Genomic DNA, 20611 nt, shown 5'->3' with positions numbered 1-20611 from the left:
ATGTGTGTATAGTGGGACACACGAGAAATTTGAATATCGTCGTTCTGGGTAACTCTGAGTAATAGACATACGCTGTATCATTCCCATTCTCTCTAGTTTAAAAAGTGATTAACAGATACTAACGGATTGAAATTGTATTCTAGTTGTAAAATGATGATGTGTGAACGTTCAATGAATAGAGACCGGATGCAAACTTATTCCTACAAATATCATAAAATAAGTTCAATATGGGTATTAGTTTTTGGAGCACACAAGTTTATTTTGCCTATTTTCTATATATAATGCATTTTCGTTTGCCTAATTTGAATCATTTAGTGGCCAAATGAATCAAAGTAAGGAAGAAAACAGAAACTGCCCGAACAGGGACCCGAACCCTGGACCGTTAGGTTAAAAGCCTAACGCTATACCTGCTTAGCTATCCGGGCACACTTACTGCCCACCTGGAAAACCTAGTTATATATCTCCCATATATGTAATAAATTCAAGCGTTCTTTCTCTGAACACTGACAAAAATGGCGGAAAGTGCTGGATATTTTTTTGGAGGGCAGTCACTTTAATATCACATGAAATATGTTTTGTGGCACAAATATATTCTTTGGAGTTGGTTTGGGCAGAATTCAGGACAGCAAGAGAAATCGTGACCCACTTTTTACTATCATTTTTGAACTTTGTTATTTTGAAATAAAATGCTGCAATTATTAGTGATAAGCTTATGTCGTGTCTTGAATAGTGTTCGATTTATTTCTGAATTTGAATGTGTGTATAGTGGGACACACGAGAAATTTGAATATCGTCGTTCTGGGTAACTCTGAGTAATAGTCATATGCTGTATTATTCCCATTCTCTCAAGTTTTACAAAGTGATTATCAGATACTAACGGATTGAAAATGTATTCTAGTTGTAAAATGATGATATGTGTGAACGTTTAATGAATAGAGACCGGATGCAAACTTATTCCTACAAATATCATAAAAAAATGGACAATAATATAAGTTCAATATGGTATTAGTTGTTGGTGCACACATATTTTATTTTGCCTATTTTCTAGATATAATGCATTTTCGTTTGCCTAATTTGAATCATTTAGTGGCCAAATGAATCAAAGTAAGGAAGAAAACAGTAACCCCCGAAGAGGGACTCGAACCCTGGACCATTAGATTAAAAGCCTAACGCTCTACCAGATTTTTTTTAAAAGTTTTATTTCACTATTCTGTTTACATCTATGGATTTTTTTTCCTACATTTATACATACAATTACATTACATCCAGATATTTACCAAAATATTGAGACAATCGGACATTTTGTTTATTTGATTCTTTCCATCTAGATCTTTTAAGATACATTGTATATAGGGTGATATTTGTTTCAAACTTTGTGCTATATATATAGTATACTGTACGTGCTATTAGCCACACAATGGCATTTTGTTTCTTCACAGGGAAATATTTCAAGTCTGGTAATATACAAATTTTTGCTTGAAAGCATTGTGGCGATATACGACATATTTTGGCAAGGCACATAATGAGAAAGGCCCAAATTTCTGAATTTCCTTTACATCTAGTGAGGCGATGTTCATTTGTATCCACCTCTCCACATTGTCTACACTCATTTGTTGGTAGTCTTTTTATTTCATTTAGTCGAACATTTGTTGGAACTAGATCATGCACCAGGGTATACCACAAACTTCGTATGTCCGTGTCAAGGAAAGGCTTGTGGAGATTTTGCCATACATTTGACCAAATACATTAGGAAATTTTTTCTCTATTCGACTCTGCTGCAAAATAAGTTGTCGTTGAAAATGTTCATACAAATATTTTGACAGAGTATTCTCCTTCAAATCCATGGGAAACTTCACATAACTCCATTCTTGTACAAAAATTCGTACATACATAGGGTTCTTTGTTAGTCGAGACAAGTTGGGTGGATTTTGCGGTGGAAACGTATCGGTAAATATACTCAACCACATTGATGTAATCGACCGTTCAATTAAGTACAATTTATAATTTCTAGCTAAAAATAGCGACTTACATTTATTTTCAATATTCCATAGTTCTAGACCACCTGTGTTTGGCACATGATCGGGAAAGGTACCCGAAAAAAATGTCCGTACCACATGAACCATCCCACAGCAGACTTTATTTGTCGGAGATATTGCTGTGTGATTGACAACACTTGATCGACATAATTTAATTTACTAAAAATAAAAGTGTGTATCAACCAAACACGCTGAATTAAATTGAGTTGTCTTCCTCTCATTTGATAGCAGTGTAACCTGATTTCGCTTACAATTTTCGTCCAGTTTAGATCCAGCATTCTGGATTCGTTAGTATGAAAAGTGATGCCCAATATTTTGAGTTCGTTTACATATTTTATCCCTATGTCCGGATTGTCTTGCTTCCAGTTGCCAACAGGTAACCTTTGATTTTGTCATGTTCACTTCCGCTCCACTGGCAGAACAATACAAACACATTGCATTTAGTATATTTTGGAGCTGGTTCGTTGTTGTTACACAAGCTGATAAATCGTCTGCGAATGTAAACAAACACTTGCGTTTCAAGGAAAGCACTCTCTGCCGGTGGGGCTCGGGTCCAAAGTCAAAGCGAAGAGAAGCATACTCAAGGGGCACCCCTGGCGAATGGATCTCGTCACGTGTATTGCAGGAGTCACGAATCCATTGATAAGAAGACGGAAGGTTGCCTTTCTATAGAAACTTTGCAAAACAGATATAAAGGCTTCACTGAAGGGATAGGCTCGAAGTACTTCAAACAAATATCGGTGAATTACAAGATCAAAAGCTTTTGTAAAATCAAAGGATAGTATACAAGCTGCGGTTTGTTGCATTTCATAATAATACATTATATCACGTATACCCGCCACCGTAGAAAATATATTTTGAGTTTTACTGACACATGTTTGCCGTGAACTGAGTAATGAAGATAATATAGGTTTCAGTCTATTAGCCAAAACTTTGGCCATAATCTTATAGTCACAGTTTAACAAAGTAATGGGCCTAAAGTCAGTCACTGCACTCGGACGCGTTTTTTTGGCAATCAGTACAATTATACCTTCATTTTGAAGCACGCATTCGTTTCGAAATGCATCTTGTATTATCTTGACCAATTCATGTTTCATAATATCAAAAAAACGTATATAAAATTGGTAGCCTATGCCATCGTTGCCAGGAGTGCGCTTAACGTTGCAAGTACGCAGTGCTTCATACACCTCCTCGACAGTGACGTCACTGTCTAACAAAGTTCTGTCTTCGTCCGTCAAAAAATTATTTACCGAAGTGAGCAATTGTTGTACAGCCAATTGATCTACTTCTTTACCAGTATACAAATTATTATAATACGTGTATTATAATACCTGTGATATACCTTGTTGAGTTCTATGTGTATCTCCGTCGGAATCGACAATATTGTTTATCAAAAGAGCTCGCCTTTGTTTTTGTGTGTGTACATAGTGAAATAAAGAGGTTCGTTCATCTTGCAAGGATGACGCATGAGTAGTTCTTATCTTTATACCCTCCAAGTGATGCCGTTGCAACGTAAGGATTTGTGCTTTGTATTTTTGTATCTGTGGATAATGTTCGGTGACATCAGGTCGCATACATAACTCATGTAAACATTTGTAATAGAAGTTCAACATTAAGTTCCGGTCACGTGCACTCTCTTTCCCTAGCCATTGAAAATAGGATTTAATTCGAGGTTTTACAGATTTTAACCACCACGTATTGTAATCAGTATAGTGTTTTTGTTGCCGGCACCAATACTTCCATTTTTCTTGAAACATATCATTAACATTAGGCTGTTGAAGTAGGGCAGAGTTCATTTTCCAATAGGACGGACCCCAAACTAATTTAGATTCTTGTAGATTAATACTGATTCTGATTGCTATATGATCTGAAAAAGGTACCGGCAAAGCATCTATTGTCGTCACATATTTTATAGTCTGGTATGACCAAGTGTATAGAATCTGTCCAGTCTAGAACCTGCTTTGTTATTGAAATAGGTAAACACTATATCCTTTCGTTTTTCGGTCCAGATGTCCTTCAGCTGTAAATCGCTGATTAAGGTCGTTAATGCTAAACTATTTTGAAACTTGCCTATACAATCACATGATCGCAGCACTTGATTAAAATCACCACCTAGGATGATACACGAATCATTATTTGGAAGTAAGTATACTATCTCAGCCTGGTAAAATTGTTCTCTTTTCCATCTGTTTTGCTGTCCGGAGGGGGCGTAGATATTAACAAAAGTATAACGTTGACTTTGAAAACTAATTCCCCTTCCATCGACTAATTTCTTTACATTTTTTATTTCTATACCACTTTTTGATTAAAATTGCCGTCCCTCTCCCGCTTGTCCCCAAGTTTACAATAGCCTCGTACCCATACAGGAAGTTAAAATCTACTATACAAACTTCCTGCAAGTATAAAATGTCAATCGAGTGGATTCGGACAAAGTCCGCAAGCAATTTGCATTTCACTGGCGTCAAGATCCCATTGATATTAAGGGTACAAAGACGAGTGCTGTAATTCATGCACAATAAGATATTATAAAAAACTGTATATAAGAATACCACGTAAATGTGCATTTTTGGAGCTCAATTACACTAAAGTAAGTATTAGTCCGTAGTGTTTTCAGAATGATGATAATCGTTCATGTGCATGACACAATTTACACTATTTTTTCTACCTGTTATTATATCGATATTCATCTTGTAACTCTCTAACATGTAATATATAACATCACACAGTATACACTAGGAAAGTACACAAATTTATGTCGCGCACTACACCCGTAAATCACTCTCGTATCAAAACATAAACAAACATTTCTCCTTACACTAACTACCTAATGGAGGGGGGGGAAGCGATCTGAACCCACATCTAATTAACATTTCACTTTTGTGCTGTGTATGACGGACTGCTGGCTTATAGACATCCTTGTACATTTCTTTTTCTTACCTTCTGTTACCGCTTTCAGTCGTGAACTGGTGCGTTTTTTTCTATTTCGTTGACCTTTGTCCATAACTTGCTTATCATCTGTGGATTCCTCTTCGGTTGGGGAGTCATCTCTTGATACCATTTCTTGCGATTGTGACGAGGGAAGGGAGGGAGCAATTTTAGGTTGGTCATGTTGTTCACTCACGTTTCCTTCTGCTAGTTTCAAGGTCGTTGTGGGCGAGGAAGCGCCTGGCAGGGAAAGCTCATCACCTGCTTGGCTCTTTTCACCTTCCGATACACAGCTGTTCGCGGGCGGGGAGGGGCCATCTTATCGCTAATCGAGGCTTCAGGAGTGACCTGGTAGTTACTAGAAAGTTCCTCGCATTCAACTTCTGCGACCCATGACGAAGTTTGACCTTCTGTTGTTAACAAATGGGAAGTTTCCTTTGCTGCTCTCTCTGATGAAACTTTGTTCGTCGGAGGATCCAGTGGCGTCTGTGCGGCACCTTCGGGTTCTTTTACATCTGGGTTCTTTGGGGATTCTTTCATTTCTATGTCCAGGGTTGTCTTGGGTACTTGAAAACTTGTAGGCTGGTATGGCAGTGGTTGTTCTGCTGCATCAATATTGATTGGTGAACGGTGGATGGCTTCCGCATATGTTGAGGCTGTCCTTCTTCCTGGTTTTCTACGCTTATCACAACAATTTGAGAGATGTTCTGTAGATTCACATATCCTGCACGTAATCTTTTGACCATAGTACGTTACCCAATATCGATCACCTTTGATAGTGATGTACGATGGAATTGGTTTTTTAAGCGTCATGCGAATTCGCTTTGTACCGGTACGCGTAGGGTATATATGTTCATCCGTGTACTTTTCATCATCAACATATTTCACATCACCATATGTTGTCAGTGTCTGTTGTAGAACGTCCATTGGAAGTTCCATAGGAACTACGTGTACATTCACAATTACACTATTTTGATCTGCCCATTCCAGTTTTACCTCATGCTCCCCATTGTCATCAGTGTATACTAATGTGCCTCCCGATCTTAATAATATCTGCTCGCCTAACACTCGCGATATTAACTTTATAAACACACACTTACGATATTGATCGATTTCAATACTAAGCACTTGATCTTCTGTTAGTGACAAATTCTGCTGAATCCACCGATGCAGTTGTATCGATGTCGGTTTTTGTCGCACATTCGTGAAGACCAATTTCACAGTATTCACTCGCCGTACAGACATGTTTCAGAACACAGAAGGTAGACTTAACCGGAATTTCACTCGCTTACACGTAAATGCTCAACACGGAACGCACGTAGAGACGATGCACCGCGTGCCAGTGCTGGCAGCGAACTCTCCAGCTGAGCTATCCGGGCACAGTTACTGTCTGCCTGGAAAACCTAGTCATACATCTCCATATATGTAATAAATTAAAGCGTTCTTTCTCTGAACACTGACAAAAATGGCGGAAAGTGCTCGATATTTTTTGGAGGGCAGTCACTTTAATATCACATGAGATATGTTTTGAGAAGACAGACTCCGATCTCTTACCCGCTGGTGATGTTCTATACACATTGTAAAAACGATTAATACATTTTGTGGCCCAAATATATTCTTTGGAGATGTTTTGGGCAGAATTCATGGCAGCAAGAGCAGCACTTTTTACTATCATTTTGAACTTTGTTATTTTGAAATAAAATGCTGCAATTATTAGTGATAAGCTTATGTCGTGTCTTGAACACTGTTCGATTTATTTCTGAATTTGAATGTGTGTATAGTGGGACACACGAGAAATTTGAATATAGTCGTTCTGGATGCAAACATATTCCTACAAATATCATAAAAATGACATAATATAAGTTCAATATGGGTATTAGTTGTTGGTGCACATAAGATTATTTTGCCGATTTTCTAGATATAATGCATTTCATTTGCCTAATTTGAATCATTTAATGGCCAAACGAATCAAAGTAAGGAAGAAAACGGTAACCGCCCGAACAGGGACTCGAACCTTGGACCGTTAGGTTAAAAGCCTAACGCTCTACCAGCTGAGCATTCCGGGCACACTTACTGCCTACCTGGAAAACCTAGTCATATATCTCCCATATATGTAATAAATTCAAGCGTTCTTTCTCTGAACACTGACAAAAATGGCGGAAAGTGCTGGATATTTTTTGGAGGGCAGTCACTTTAATATCACATGAAATATATTTTGAGAAGGCAGACTACGATCTCTTACCCGCTGGTGATGTCCTATACACAATTTATCAACGATTAATACATTTTTTGGCCCAAATATATTCTTTGGAGATGTTTTGGGAAGAATTCAGGGCAGCAAGAGAAATCGTGACCCACAATTTTCTATCATTTTTGAACTTTGTTATTTTGAAATAGAATGCTGCAATTAATAATGATAACCTTATGTCGTGTTTTGAACACTGTTCGATTTATTTCTGAATTTGAATGTGTGTATAGTGGGACACACGAGAAATTTGAATATAGTCGTTCTGGATGCAAACATATTCCTACAAATATCATAAAAATGACATAATATAAGTTCAATATGGGTATTATTTATTGGTGCACACAAGATTATTTTGCCCATTTTCTAGATATAATGCATTTTCGTTTGCCTAATTTGAGTAATTTAGTGGCCAAATGAATCGAAGTAAGGAAGAAAACGGTAAACGCCCGAACAGGGACTCGAACCCTGGACCGTTAGGTTAAAAGCTTAACGCTCTACCAGCTGAGGTATCCGGGCACACTTACTGTCTGCCTGGAAAACCTAGTCATATATCTCCCATATATGTAATAAATTAAAAGCGTTCTTTCTCTGAACACTGACAAAAATGGCAGAAAGTGCTGGATATTTTTTGGAGGGCAGTCACTTTAATATCACATGAAATATATTTTGAGAAGGCAGACTCCGATCTCTTACCCGCTGGTGATGTCCTATACACATTGTATCAACGATTAATACATTTTTTGGCCCAAATATATTCTTTGGAGTTGTTTTGGGCAGAATTCATGGCAGAAAGAGCAGCACTTTTTTTATTATTTGAACTTTGTTATTTTGAAACAAAATGCTGCAATTATTAGTGATAAGCTTATGTCGTGTCATATATCTCCCATATATGTAATAAATTCAAGCGTTCTTTCTCTGAACACTGACAAAAATGGCGGAAAGTGCTGGATATTTTTTGGAGGGCAGTCACTTTAGTATCACATGAAATATATTTTGAGAAGGAAGACTCCGATCTCTTACCCGCTGGTGATGTCCTATACACATTGTATCAACGATTAATACATTTTGTGGCAAAATATATATTCTTTGGAGATGTTTTGGGCAGAATTCAGGGCAGCAAGAGAAATCGTGACCCACTTTTTACTATCATTTTTGAACTTTGTTATTTTGAAATAAAATGCTGCAATTATTAGTGATAAGCTTATGTCGTGTCTTGAACAGTGCCCGATTAATTTCTGAATTTGAATGTGTGTATAGTGGGACACACTAGAAATTTGAATATAGTCGTTCTGGATGCAAACATATTCCTACAAATATCATAAAAACGACATAATATATGTTCAGTATAGGTATTAGTTGTTGGTGCACACAAGATTATTTTGCCTATTTTCTAGATATAATGCATTTCATTTGCTTAATTTGAATCATTTAGTGTCCAAACGAATCAAAGTAAGGAAGAAAACGGTAACCGCCCGAACAGGAACTCGAACCTTGGACCGTTAGGTTAAAAGCCTAACGCTCTACCAGCTGAGCATTCCGGGCACACTTACTGCCTACCTGGAAAACCTAGTCATATATCTCCCATATATGTAATAAATTCAAGCGTTCTTTCTCTGAACACTGACAAAAATGGCGGAAAGTGCTGGATATTTTTTGGAGGGCAGTCACTTTAATATCACATGAAATATATTTTGAGAAGACAGACTACGATCTCTTACCCGCTGGTGATGTCCTATACACATTGTATCAACGATTAATACATTTTGTGGCAAAATATATATTCTTTGGAGATGTTTTGGGCAGAATTCAGGGCAGCAAGAGAAATCGTGACCCACTTTTTACTATCATTTTTGAACTTTGTTATTTTGAAATAAAATGCTGCAATTATTAGTGATAAGCTTATGTCGTGTCTTGAACAGTGTTCGATTTATTTCTGAATTTGAATGTGTGTATAGTGGGATACACGAGAAATTTGAATATAGTCGTTCTGGATGCAAACATATTCCTACAAATATCATAAAAATGACATAATATAAGTTCAATATGGGTATTAGTTGTTGGTGCACATCAGATTATTTTGCCCGTTTTCTAGATGTAATGCATTTTCGTTTGCCTAATTTGAATGATTTAGTGGCCAAACGAATCAAAGTAAGGAAGAAAACGATAACCGCCCGAACAGGGACTCGAACCCTGGACCGTTAGGTTAAAAGCCTAACGCTCTACCAGCTGAGCTATCCGGGCACACTTACTGCCTACCTGGAAAACCTAGTCATATATCTCCCATATATGTAATAAATTCAAGCGTTCTTTCTCTGAACACTAACAAAAATGGCGGAAAGTGCTGGATATTTTTTGGAGGGCAGTCACTTTAATATCACATGAAATATATTTTGAGAAGGCAGACTCCGATCTCTTACCCGCTGGTGATGTCCTATACACATTGTATCAACGATTAATACATTTTTTGGCCCAAATATATTCTTTGGAGATGTTTTGGGAAGAATTCAGGGCAGCAAGAGAAATCGTGACCCACAATTTTCTATCATTTTTGAACTTTGTTATTTTGAAATAGAATGCTGCAATTAATAATGATAAGCTTATGTCGTGTTTTGAACACTGTTCGATTTATTTCTGAATTTGAATGTGTGTATAGTGGGACACACGAGAAATTTGAATATAGTAGTTCTGGATGCAAACATATTCCTACAAATATCATAAAAATGACATAATATAAGTTCAATATGGGTATTATTTATTGGTGCACACAAGATTATTTTGCCCATTTTCTAGATATAATGCATTTTCGTTTGCCTAATTTGAGTAATTTAGTGGCCAAATGAATCAAAGTAAGGAAGAAAACGGTAAACGCCCGAACAGGGACTCGAACCCTGGACCGTTAGGTTAAAAGCTTAACGCTCTACCAGCTGAGCTATCCGGGCACACTTCCTGCCTACCTGGAAAACCTAGTCATATATCTCCCATTTATGGAATAAATTCAAGCGTTCTTTCTCTGAACACTGACAAAAATCTAGGAAAGTGCTGCATATTTTTTGGAGGGCAGTCAATTTAATATCACAGTAATTATATTTTGAGAAGGAAGACTCCGATCTCTTACCCGCTGGTGATGTCCTATACACATTGTATCAACGATTAATACATTTTGTGGCAAAATATATATTCTTTGAAGTTGTTTTGGGCAGAATTCATGGCAGAAAGAGCAGCACTTTTTTTATTATTTGAACTTTGTTATTTTGAAACAAAATGCTGCAATTATTAGTGATAAGCTTATGTCGTGTCATATATCTCCCATATATGTAATAAAGTCAAGCGTTCTTTCTCTGAACACTGACAAAAATGGCGGAAAGTGCTGGATATTTTTTGGAGGGCAGTCACTTTAGTATCACATGAAATATATTTTTAGAAGGAAGACTCCGATCTCTTACCCGCTGGTGATGTCCTATACACATTGTATCAACGATTAATACATTTTGTGGCAAAATATATATTCTTCGGAGATATTTTGGGCAGAATTCAGGGCAGCAAGAGAAATCGTGACCCACTTTTTACTATCATTTTTGAACTTTGTTATTTTGAAATAAAATGCTGCAATTATTAGTGATAAGCTTATGTCGTGTCTTGAACAGTGTTCGATTTATTTCTGAATTTGAATGTGTGTATAGTGGGACACACGAGAAATTTGAATATAGTCGTTCTGGATGCAAACATATTCCTACAAATATCATAAAAACGACATAATATATGTTCAGTATAGGTATTAGTTGTTGGTGCACACAAGATTATTTTGCCTATTTTCTAGATATAATGCATTTCATTTGCCTAATTTGAATCATTTAGTGTCCAAACGAATCAAAGTAAGGAAGAAAACGGTAACCGCCCGAACAGGGACTCGAACCCTGGACCGTTAGGTTAAAAGCCTAACGCTCTACCAGCTGAGCATTCCGGGCACACTTACTGCCTACCTGGAAAACCTAGTCATATATCTCCCATGTATGTAATAAATTCAAGCGTTCTTTTTCTGAACACTGACAAAAATGGCGGAAAGTGCTGGATAATTTTTGGAGGGCAGTCACTTTAATATCACACCAAATATATTTTGAGAAGGCAGACTACGATCTCTTACCCGCTGGTGATGTCCTATACACATTGTATCAACGATTAATACATTTTGTGGCAAAATATATATTCTTTGGAGATGTTTTGGGCAGAATTCAGGGCAGCAAGAGAAATCGTGACCCACTTTTTACTATCATTTTTGAACTTTGTTATTTTGAAATAAAATGCTGCAATTATTAGTGATAAGCTTATGTCGTGTCTTGAACACTGTTCGATTTATTTCTGAATTTGAATGTGTGTATAGTGGGACACACGAGAAATTTGAATATAGTCGTTCTGGATGCAAACATATTCCTACAAATATCATAAAAATGACATAATATAAGTTCAATATGGGTATAAGTTGTTGGTGCACATAAGATTATTTTGCCCATTTTCTAGATATAATGCATTTTCGTTTGCCTAATTTGAATCATTTAGTGGCCAAACGAATCAAAGTAAGGAAGAAAACGGTAACCGCCCGAACAGGGACTCGAACCCTGGACCGTTAGGTTAAAAGCCTAACGCTCTACCAGCTCAGCTTTCCGGGCACAGTTACTCCAAACGTGGAAAACCTTGTCATATATCGCCATATATGTAATAAATTCAAGCGTTCTTTCTCTGAACACTGACAAAAATGGCGGAAAGTGCTGGATATTTAATTTAATATCACATGAAATATATTTTGAGAAGGCAGACTCCGATCTCTTACCCGCTGGTGATGTCCTATACACATTGTATCAACGATTAATACATTTTGTGGCCCAAATATATTCTTTGGAGATGTTTTGGGCAGAATTCAGGGCAGCAAGGGAAATCGTGACCCACTATTTTCTATCATTTTTGAACTTTGTTATTTTGAAATAGAATGCTGCAATTAATAATGATAAGCTTATGTCGTGGGCAGAATTCAGAACACTGCCTACCTGGAAAACCTAGTCATATATCTCCCATATATGTAATAAATTCAAGCGTTCTTTCTCTGAACACTGACAAAAATGGCGGAAAGTGCTGGATATTTTTTGGAGGGCAGTCACTTTAATATCACATGAAATATATTTTGAGAAGGCAGACTACGATCTCTTACCCGCTGGTGATGTCCTATACACATTGTATCAACGATTAATACATTTTGTGGCAAAATATATATTCTTTGGAGATGTTTTGGGCAGAATTCAGGGCAGCAAGAGAAATCGTGACCCACTTTTTACTATCATTTTTGAACTTTGTTATTTTGAAGTAAAATGCTGCAATTATTAGTGATAAGCGTATGTCGTGTCTTGAACACTGTTCGATTTATTTCTGAATTTGAATGTGTGTATAGTGGGACACACGAGAAATTTGAATATAGTCGTTCTGGATTCCTACAAATATCATAAAAATGACATAATATAAGTTCAATATGGGTATTATTTATTGGTGCACACAAGATTATTTTGCCCATTTTCTAGATATAATGCATTTTCGTTTGCCTAATTTGAGTAATCTAGTGGCCAAATGAATCAAAGTAAGGAAGAAAACGGTAACCGCCCGAACAGGGACTCGAACCCTGGACCGTTAGGTTAAAAGCCTAACGCTCTACCAGCTGAGGTATCCGGGCACACTTACTGTCTACCTGGAAAACCTAGTCATATATCTCCCATATATGTAATAAATTCAAGCGTTCTTTCTCTGAACACTAACAAAAATGGCGGAAAGTGCTGGATATTTATTTTAATATCACATGAAATATATTTTGAGAAGGCAGACTCCGATCTCTTACCCGCTGGTGATGTCCTATACACATTGTATCAACGATTAATACATTTTGTGGCCCAAATATATTCTTTGGAGATGTTTTGGGCAGAATTCAGGGCAGCAAGAGAAATCGTGACCCACTATTTTCTATCATTTTTGAACTTTGTTATTTTGAAATAGAATGCTGCAATTAATAATGATAAGCTTATGTCGTGGGCAGAATTCAGAACACTGCCTACCTAGAAAACCTAGTCATATATCTCCCATTTATGGAATAAATTCAAGCGTTCTTTCTCTGAACACTGACAAAAATGGAGGAAAGTGCTGCATATTTTTTGGAGGGCAGTCAATTTAATATCACAGTAATTATATTTTGAGAAGGAAGACTCCGATCTCTTACCCGCTGGTGATGTCCTATACACATTGTATCAACGATTAATACATTTTGTGGCAAAATATATATTCTTTAAAGTTGTTTTGGGCAGAATTCATGGCAGAAAGAGCAGCACTTTTTTTTATTATTTGAACTTTGTTATTTTGAAACAAAATGCTGCAATTATTAGTGATAAGCTTATGTCGTGTCATATATCTCCCATATATGTAATAAATTCAAGCGTTCTTTCTCTGAACACTGACAAAAATGGCGGAAAGTGCTGGATATTTTTTGGAGGGCAGTCACTTTAGTATCACATGAAATATATTTTGAGAAGGAAGACTCCGATCTCTTACCCGCTGGTGATGTCCTATACACATTGTATCAACGATTAATACATTTTGTGGCAAAATATATATTCTTCGGAGATATTTTGGGCAGAATTCAGGGCAGCAAGAGAAATCGTGACCCACTTTTTACTATCATTTTTGAACTTTGTTATTTTGAAATAAAATGCTGCAATTATTAGTGATAAGCTTATGTCGTGTCTTGAACAGTGTTCGATTTATTTCTGAATTTGAATGTGTGTATAGTGGGACACACGAGAAATTTGAATATAGTCGTTCTGGATGCAAACATATTCCTACAAATATCATAAAAACGACATAACATATGTTCAGTATAGGTATTAGTTGTTGGTGCACACAAGATTATTTTGCCTATTTTCTAGATATAATGCATTTCATTTGCCTAATTTGAATCATTTAGTGTCCAAACGAATCAAAGTAAGGAAGAAAACGGTAACCGCCCGAACAGGGACTCGAACCCTGGACCGTTAGGTTAAAAGCCAAACGCTCTACCAGCTGAGCATTCCGGGCACACTTACTGCCTACCTGGAAAACCTAGTCATATATCTCCCATGTATGTAATAAATTCAAGCGTTCTTTTTCTGAACACTGACAAAAATGGCGGAAAGTGCTGGATATTTTTTGGAGGGCAGTCACTTTAATATCACACCAAATATATTTTGAGAAGGCAGACTACGATCTCTTACCCGCTGGTGATGTCCTATACACATTGTATCAACGATTAATACATTTTGTGGCAAAATATATATTCTTTGGAGATGTTTTGGGCAGAATTCAGGGCAGCAAGAGAAATCGTGACCCACTTTTTACTATCATTTTTGAACTTTGTTATTTTGAAATAAAATGCTGCAATTATTAGTGATAAGCTTATGTTGTGTCTTGAACACTGTTCGATTTATTTCTGAATTTGTATGTGTATATGTTGGACACACGAGAAATTTGAATATAGTCGTTCTGGATGCAAACATATTCCTACAAATATCATAAAAATGACATAATATAAGTTCAATATGGGTATAAGTTGTTGGTGCACATAAGATTATTTTGCCCATTTTCTAGATATAATGCATTTTCGTTTGCCTAATTTGAATCATTTAGTGGCCAAACGAATCAAAGTAAGGAAGAAAACGGTAACCGCCCGAACAGGGACTCGAACCCTGGACCGTTAGGTTAAAAGCCTAACGCTCTACCAGCTCAGCTTTCCGGGCACAGTTACTCCAAACGTGGAAAACCTTGTCATATATCGCCATATATGTAATAAATTCAAGCGTTCTTTCTCTGAACACTGACAAAAATGGCGGAAAGTGCTGGATATTTAATTTAATATCACATGAAATATATTTTGAGAAGGCAGACTCCGATCTCTTACCCGCTGGTGATGTCCTATACACATTGTATCAACGATTAATACATTTTGTGGCAAAATATATATTCTTTGGAGATGTTTTGGGCAGAATTCAGGGCAGCAAGAGAAATCGTGACCCACTTTTTACTATCATTTTTGAACTTTGTTATTTTGAAATAAAATGCTGCAATTATTAGTGATAAGCGTATGTCGTGTCTTGAACACTGTTCGATTTATTTCTGAATTTGAATGTGTGTATAGTGGGACACACGAGAAATTTGAATATAGTCGTTCTGGATTCCTACAAATATCATAAAAATGACATAATATAAGTTCAATATGGGTATTATTTATTGGTGCACACAAGATTATTTTGCCCATTTTCTAGATATAATGCATTTTCGTTTGCCTAATTTGAGTAATCTAGTGGCCAAATGAATCAAAGTAAGGAAGAAAACGGTAACCGCCCGAACAGGGACTCGAACCCTGGACCGTTAGGTTAAAAGCCTAACGCTCTACCAGCTGAGCTATCCGGGCACACTTACTGTCTACCTGGAAAACCTAGTCATATATCTCCCATATATGTAATAAATTCAAGCGTTCTTTATCTGAACACTAACAAAAATGGCGGAAAGTGCTGGATATTTATTTTAATATCACATGAAATATATTTTGAGAAGGCAGACTCCGATCTCTTACCCGCTGGTGATGTCCTATACACATTGTATCAACGATTAATACATTTTGTGGCCCAAATATATTCTTTGGAGATGTTTTGGGCAGAATTCAGGGCAGCAAGAGAAATCGTGACCCACTATTTTCTATCATTTTTGAACTTTGTTATTTTGAAATAGAATGCTGCAATTAATAATGATAAGCTTATGTCGTGGGCAGAATTCAGAACACTGCCTACCTAGAAAACCTAGTCATATATCTCCCATATATGTAATAAATTCAAGCGTTCTTTCTCTGAACACTGACAAAAATGGCGGAAAGTGCTGGATATTTTTTGGAGGGCAGTCACTTTAATATCACATGAAATATATTTTGAGAAGACAGACTACGATCTCTTACCCGCTGGTGATGTCCTATACACATTGTATCAACGATTAATACATTTTGTGGCAAAATATATATTCTTTGGAGATGTTTTGGGCAGAATTCAGGGCAGCAAGAGAAATCGTGACCCACTTTTTACTATCATTTTTGAACTTTGTTATTTTGAAATAAAATGCTGCAATTATTAGTGATAAGCGTATGTCGTGTCTTGAACACTGTTCGATTTATTTCTGAATTTGAATGTGTGTATAGTGGGACACACGAGAAATTTGAATATAGTAGTTCTGGATGCAAACATATTCCTACAAATATCATAAAAATGACATAATATAAGTTCAATATGGGTATTATTTATTGGTGCACACAAGATTATTTTGCCCATTTTCTAGATATAATGCATTTTCGTTTGCCTAATTTGAGTAATTTAGTGGCCAAATGAATCAAAGTAAGGAAGAAAACGGTAAACGCCCGAACAGGGACTCGAACCCTGGACCGTTAGGTTAAAAGCTTAACGCTCTACCAGCTGAGCTATCCGGGCACACTTCCTGCCTACCTGGAAAACCTAGTCATATATCTCCCATTTATGGAATAAATTCAAGCGTTCTTTCTCTGAACACTGACAAAAATCTAGGAAAGTGCTGCATATTTTTTGGAGGGCAGTCAATTTAATATCACAGTAATTATATTTTGAGAAGGAAGACTCCGATCTCTTACCCGCTGGTGATGTCCTATACACATTGTATCAACGATTAATACATTTTGTGGCAAAATATATATTCTTTGAAGTTGTTTTGGGCAGAATTCATGGCAGAAAGAGCAGCACTTTTTTTATTATTTGAACTTTGTTATTTTGAAACAAAATGCTGCAATTATTAGTGATAAGCTTATGTCGTGTCATATATCTCCCATATATGTAATAAAGTCAAGCGTTCTTTCTCTGAACACTGACAAAAATGGCGGAAAGTGCTGGATATTTTTTGGAGGGCAGTCACTTTAGTATCACATGAAATATATTTTTAGAAGGAAGACTCCGATCTCTTACCCGCTGGTGATGTCCTATACACATTGTATCAACGATTAATACATTTTGTGGCAAAATATATATTCTTCGGAGATATTTTGGGCAGAATTCAGGGCAGCAAGAGAAATCGTGACCCACTTTTTACTATCATTTTTGAACTTTGTTATTTTGAAATAAAATGCTGCAATTATTAGTGATAAGCTTATGTCGTGTCTTGAACAGTGTTCGATTTATTTCTGAATTTGAATGTGTGTATAGTGGGACACACGAGAAATTTGAATATAGTCGTTCTGGATGCAAACATATTCCTACAAATATCATAAAAATGACATAATATAAGTTCAATATGGGTATAAGTTGTTGGTGCACGTAAGATTATTTTGCCCATTTTCTAGATATAATGCATTTTCGTTTGCCTAATTTGAATCATTTAGTGGCCAAACGAATCAAAGTAAGGAAGAAAACGGTAACCGCCCGAACAGGGACTCGAACCCTGGACCGTTAGGTTAAAAGCCTAACGCTCTACCAGCTCAGCTTTCCGGGCACAGTTACTCCAAACGTGGAAAACCTTGTCATATATCGCCATATATGTAATAAATTCAAGCGTTCTTTCTCTGAACACTGACAAAAATGGCGGAAAGTGCTGGATATTTAATTTAATATCACATGAAATATATTTTGAGAAGGCAGACTCCGATCTCTTACCCGCTGGTGATGTCCTATACACATTGTATCAACGATTAATACATTTTGTGGCCCAAATATATTCTTTGGAGATGTTTTGGGCAGAATTCAGGGCAGCAAGAGAAATCGTGACCCACTATTTTCTATCATTTTTGAACTTTGTTATTTTGAAATAGAATGCTGCAATTAATAATGATAAGCTTATGTCCTGGGCAGAATTCAGAACACTGCCTACCTAGAAAACCTAGTCATATATCTCCCATATATGTAATAAATTCAAGCGTTCTTTCTCTGAACACTGACAAAAATGGCGGAAAGTGCTGGATATTTTTTGGAGGGCAGTCACTTTAATATCACATGAAATATATTTTGAGAAGACAGACTACGATCTCTTACCCGCTGGTGATGTCCTATACACATTGTATCAACGATTAATACATTTTGTGGCAAAATATATATTCTTTGGAGATGTTTTGGGCAGAATTCAGGGCAGCAAGAGAAATCGTGACCCACTTTTTACTATCATTTTTGAACTTTGTTATTTTGAAATAAAATGCTGCAATTATTAGTGATAAGCGTATGTCGTGTCTTGAACACTGTTCGATTTATTTCTGAATTTGAATGTGTGTATAGTGGGACACACGAGAAATTTGAATATAGTCGTTCTGGATTCCTACAAATATCATAAAAATGACATAATATAAGTTCAATATGGGTATTATTTATTGGTGCACACAAGATTATTTTGCCCATTTTCTAGATATAATGCATTTTCGTTTGCCTAATTTGAGTAATCTAGTGGCCAAATGAATCAAAGTAAGGAAGAAAACGGTAACCGCCCGAACAGGGACTCGAACCCTTGACCGTTAGGTTAAAAGCCTAACGCTCTACCAGCTGAGCTATCCGGGCACACTTCCTGCCTACCTGGAAAACCTAGTCATTTATCTCCCATTTATGGAATAAATTCAAGCGTTCTTTCTCTGAACACTGACAAAAATGGAGGAAAGTGCTGCATATTTTTTGGAGGGCAGTCAATTTAATATCACAGTAATTATATTTTGAGAAGGAAGACTCCGATCTCTTACCCGCTGGTGATGTCCTATACACATTGTATCAACGATTAATACATTTTTTGGCAAAATATATATTCTTTAAAGTTGTTTTGGGCAGAATTCATGGCAGAAAGAGCAGCACTTTTTTTTATTATTTGAACTTTGTTATTTTGAAACAAAATGCTGCAATTATTAGTGATAAGCTTATGTCGTGTCATATATCTCCCATATATGTAATAAATTCAAGCGTTCTTTCTCTGAACACTGACAAAAATGGCGGAAAGTGCTGGATATTTTTTGGAGGGCAGTCACTTTAGTATCACATGAAATATATTTTGAGAAGGAAGACTCCGATCTCTTACCCGCTGGTGATGTCCTATACACATTGTATCAACGATTAATACATTTTGTGGCAAAATATATATTCTTCGGAGATATTTTGGGCAGAATTCAGGGCAGCAAGAGAAATCGTGACCCACTTTTTACTATCATTTTTGAACTTTGTTATTTTGAAATAAAATGCTGCAATTATTAGTGATAAGCTTATGTCGTGTCTTGAACAGTGTTCGATTTATTTCTGAATTTGAATGTGTGTATAGTGGGACACACGAGAAATTTGAATATAGTCGTTCTGGATGCAAACATATTCCTACAAATATCATAAAAACGACATAATATATGTTCAGTATAGGTATTAGTTGTTGGTGCACACAAGATTATTTTGCCTATTTTCTAGATATAATGCATTTCATTTGCCTAATTTGAATCATTTAGTGTCCAAACGAATCAAAGTAAGGAAGAAAACGGTAACCGCCCGAACAGGGACTCGAACCCTGGACCGTTAGGTTAAAAGCCAAACGCTGTACCAGCTGAGCATTCCGGGCACACTTACTGCCTACCTGGAAAACCTAGTCATATATCTCCCATGTATGTAATAAATTCAAGCGTTCTTTTTCTGAACACTGACAAAAATGGCGGAAAGTGCTGGATATTTTTTGGAGGGCAGTCACTTTAATATCACACCAAATATATTTTGAGAAGGCAGACTACGATCTCTTACCCGCTGGTGATGTCCTATACACATTGTATCAACGATTAATACATTTTGTGGCAAAATATATATTCTTTGGAGATGTTTTGGGCAGAATTCATGGCAGCAAGAGCAGCACTTTTTACTATCATTTTTGAACTTTGTTATTTTGAAATAAAATGCTGCAATTATTAGTGATAAGCTTATGTCGTGTCTTGAACACTGTTCGATTTATTTCTGAATTTGAATGTGTGTATAGTGGGACACACGAGAAATTTGAATATAGTCGTTCTGGATGCAAACATATTCCTACAAATATCATAAAAATGACATAATATAAGTTCAATATGGGTATAAGTTGTTGGTGCACATAAGATTATTTTGCCCATTTTCTAGATATAATGCATTTTCGTTTGCCTAATTTGAGTAATCTAGTGGCCAAATGAATCAAAGTAAGGAAGAAAACGGTAACCGCCCGAACAGGGACTCGAACCCTGGACCGTTAGGTTAAAAGCCTAACGCTCTACCAGCTGAGAAATCCGGGCACACTTACTGTCTACCTGGAAAACCTAGTCATATATCTCCCATATATGTAATAAATTCAAGCGTTCTTTCTCTGA

General features: G+C 36.5%; 5 non-coding genes across 5 annotated transcripts; all 5 read right to left on the bottom strand.

The window, feature by feature from the left end:
- Window positions 1-9377: 9377 nt before the first annotated feature.
- Window positions 9378-9450, bottom strand: TRNAK-UUU (transfer RNA lysine (anticodon UUU)). The gene has a single exon. It is a non-coding gene; the product is annotated as a tRNA-Lys (tRNA).
- A 625-nt stretch (window positions 9451-10075) lies between these two features.
- Window positions 10076-10148, bottom strand: TRNAK-UUU (transfer RNA lysine (anticodon UUU)). Its single transcript has one exon. It is a non-coding gene; the product is annotated as a tRNA-Lys (tRNA).
- Window positions 10149-15609: 5461 nt separating this feature from the next.
- On the bottom strand, window positions 15610-15682 carry TRNAK-UUU (transfer RNA lysine (anticodon UUU)). Its single transcript has one exon. It is a non-coding gene; the product is annotated as a tRNA-Lys (tRNA).
- Window positions 15683-16669: 987 nt separating this feature from the next.
- TRNAK-UUU (transfer RNA lysine (anticodon UUU)) lies at window positions 16670-16742 on the bottom strand. Its single transcript has one exon. It is a non-coding gene; the product is annotated as a tRNA-Lys (tRNA).
- Window positions 16743-18745: 2003 nt separating this feature from the next.
- On the bottom strand, window positions 18746-18818 carry TRNAK-UUU (transfer RNA lysine (anticodon UUU)). The gene has a single exon. It is a non-coding gene; the product is annotated as a tRNA-Lys (tRNA).
- Between the last annotated feature and the right edge of the window lie 1793 nt (window positions 18819-20611).

This window comes from Lepisma saccharinum, chromosome 2, assembly GCF_977018435.1.
Source record: "Lepisma saccharinum chromosome 2, izLepSacc3.1, whole genome shotgun sequence".
Classification (NCBI taxonomy): Eukaryota; Metazoa; Arthropoda; class Insecta; order Zygentoma; family Lepismatidae; genus Lepisma; species Lepisma saccharinum.
Note: the sequence above shows the minus strand (reverse complement) of the source record. Positions and strands in the feature narration are given on the sequence as shown.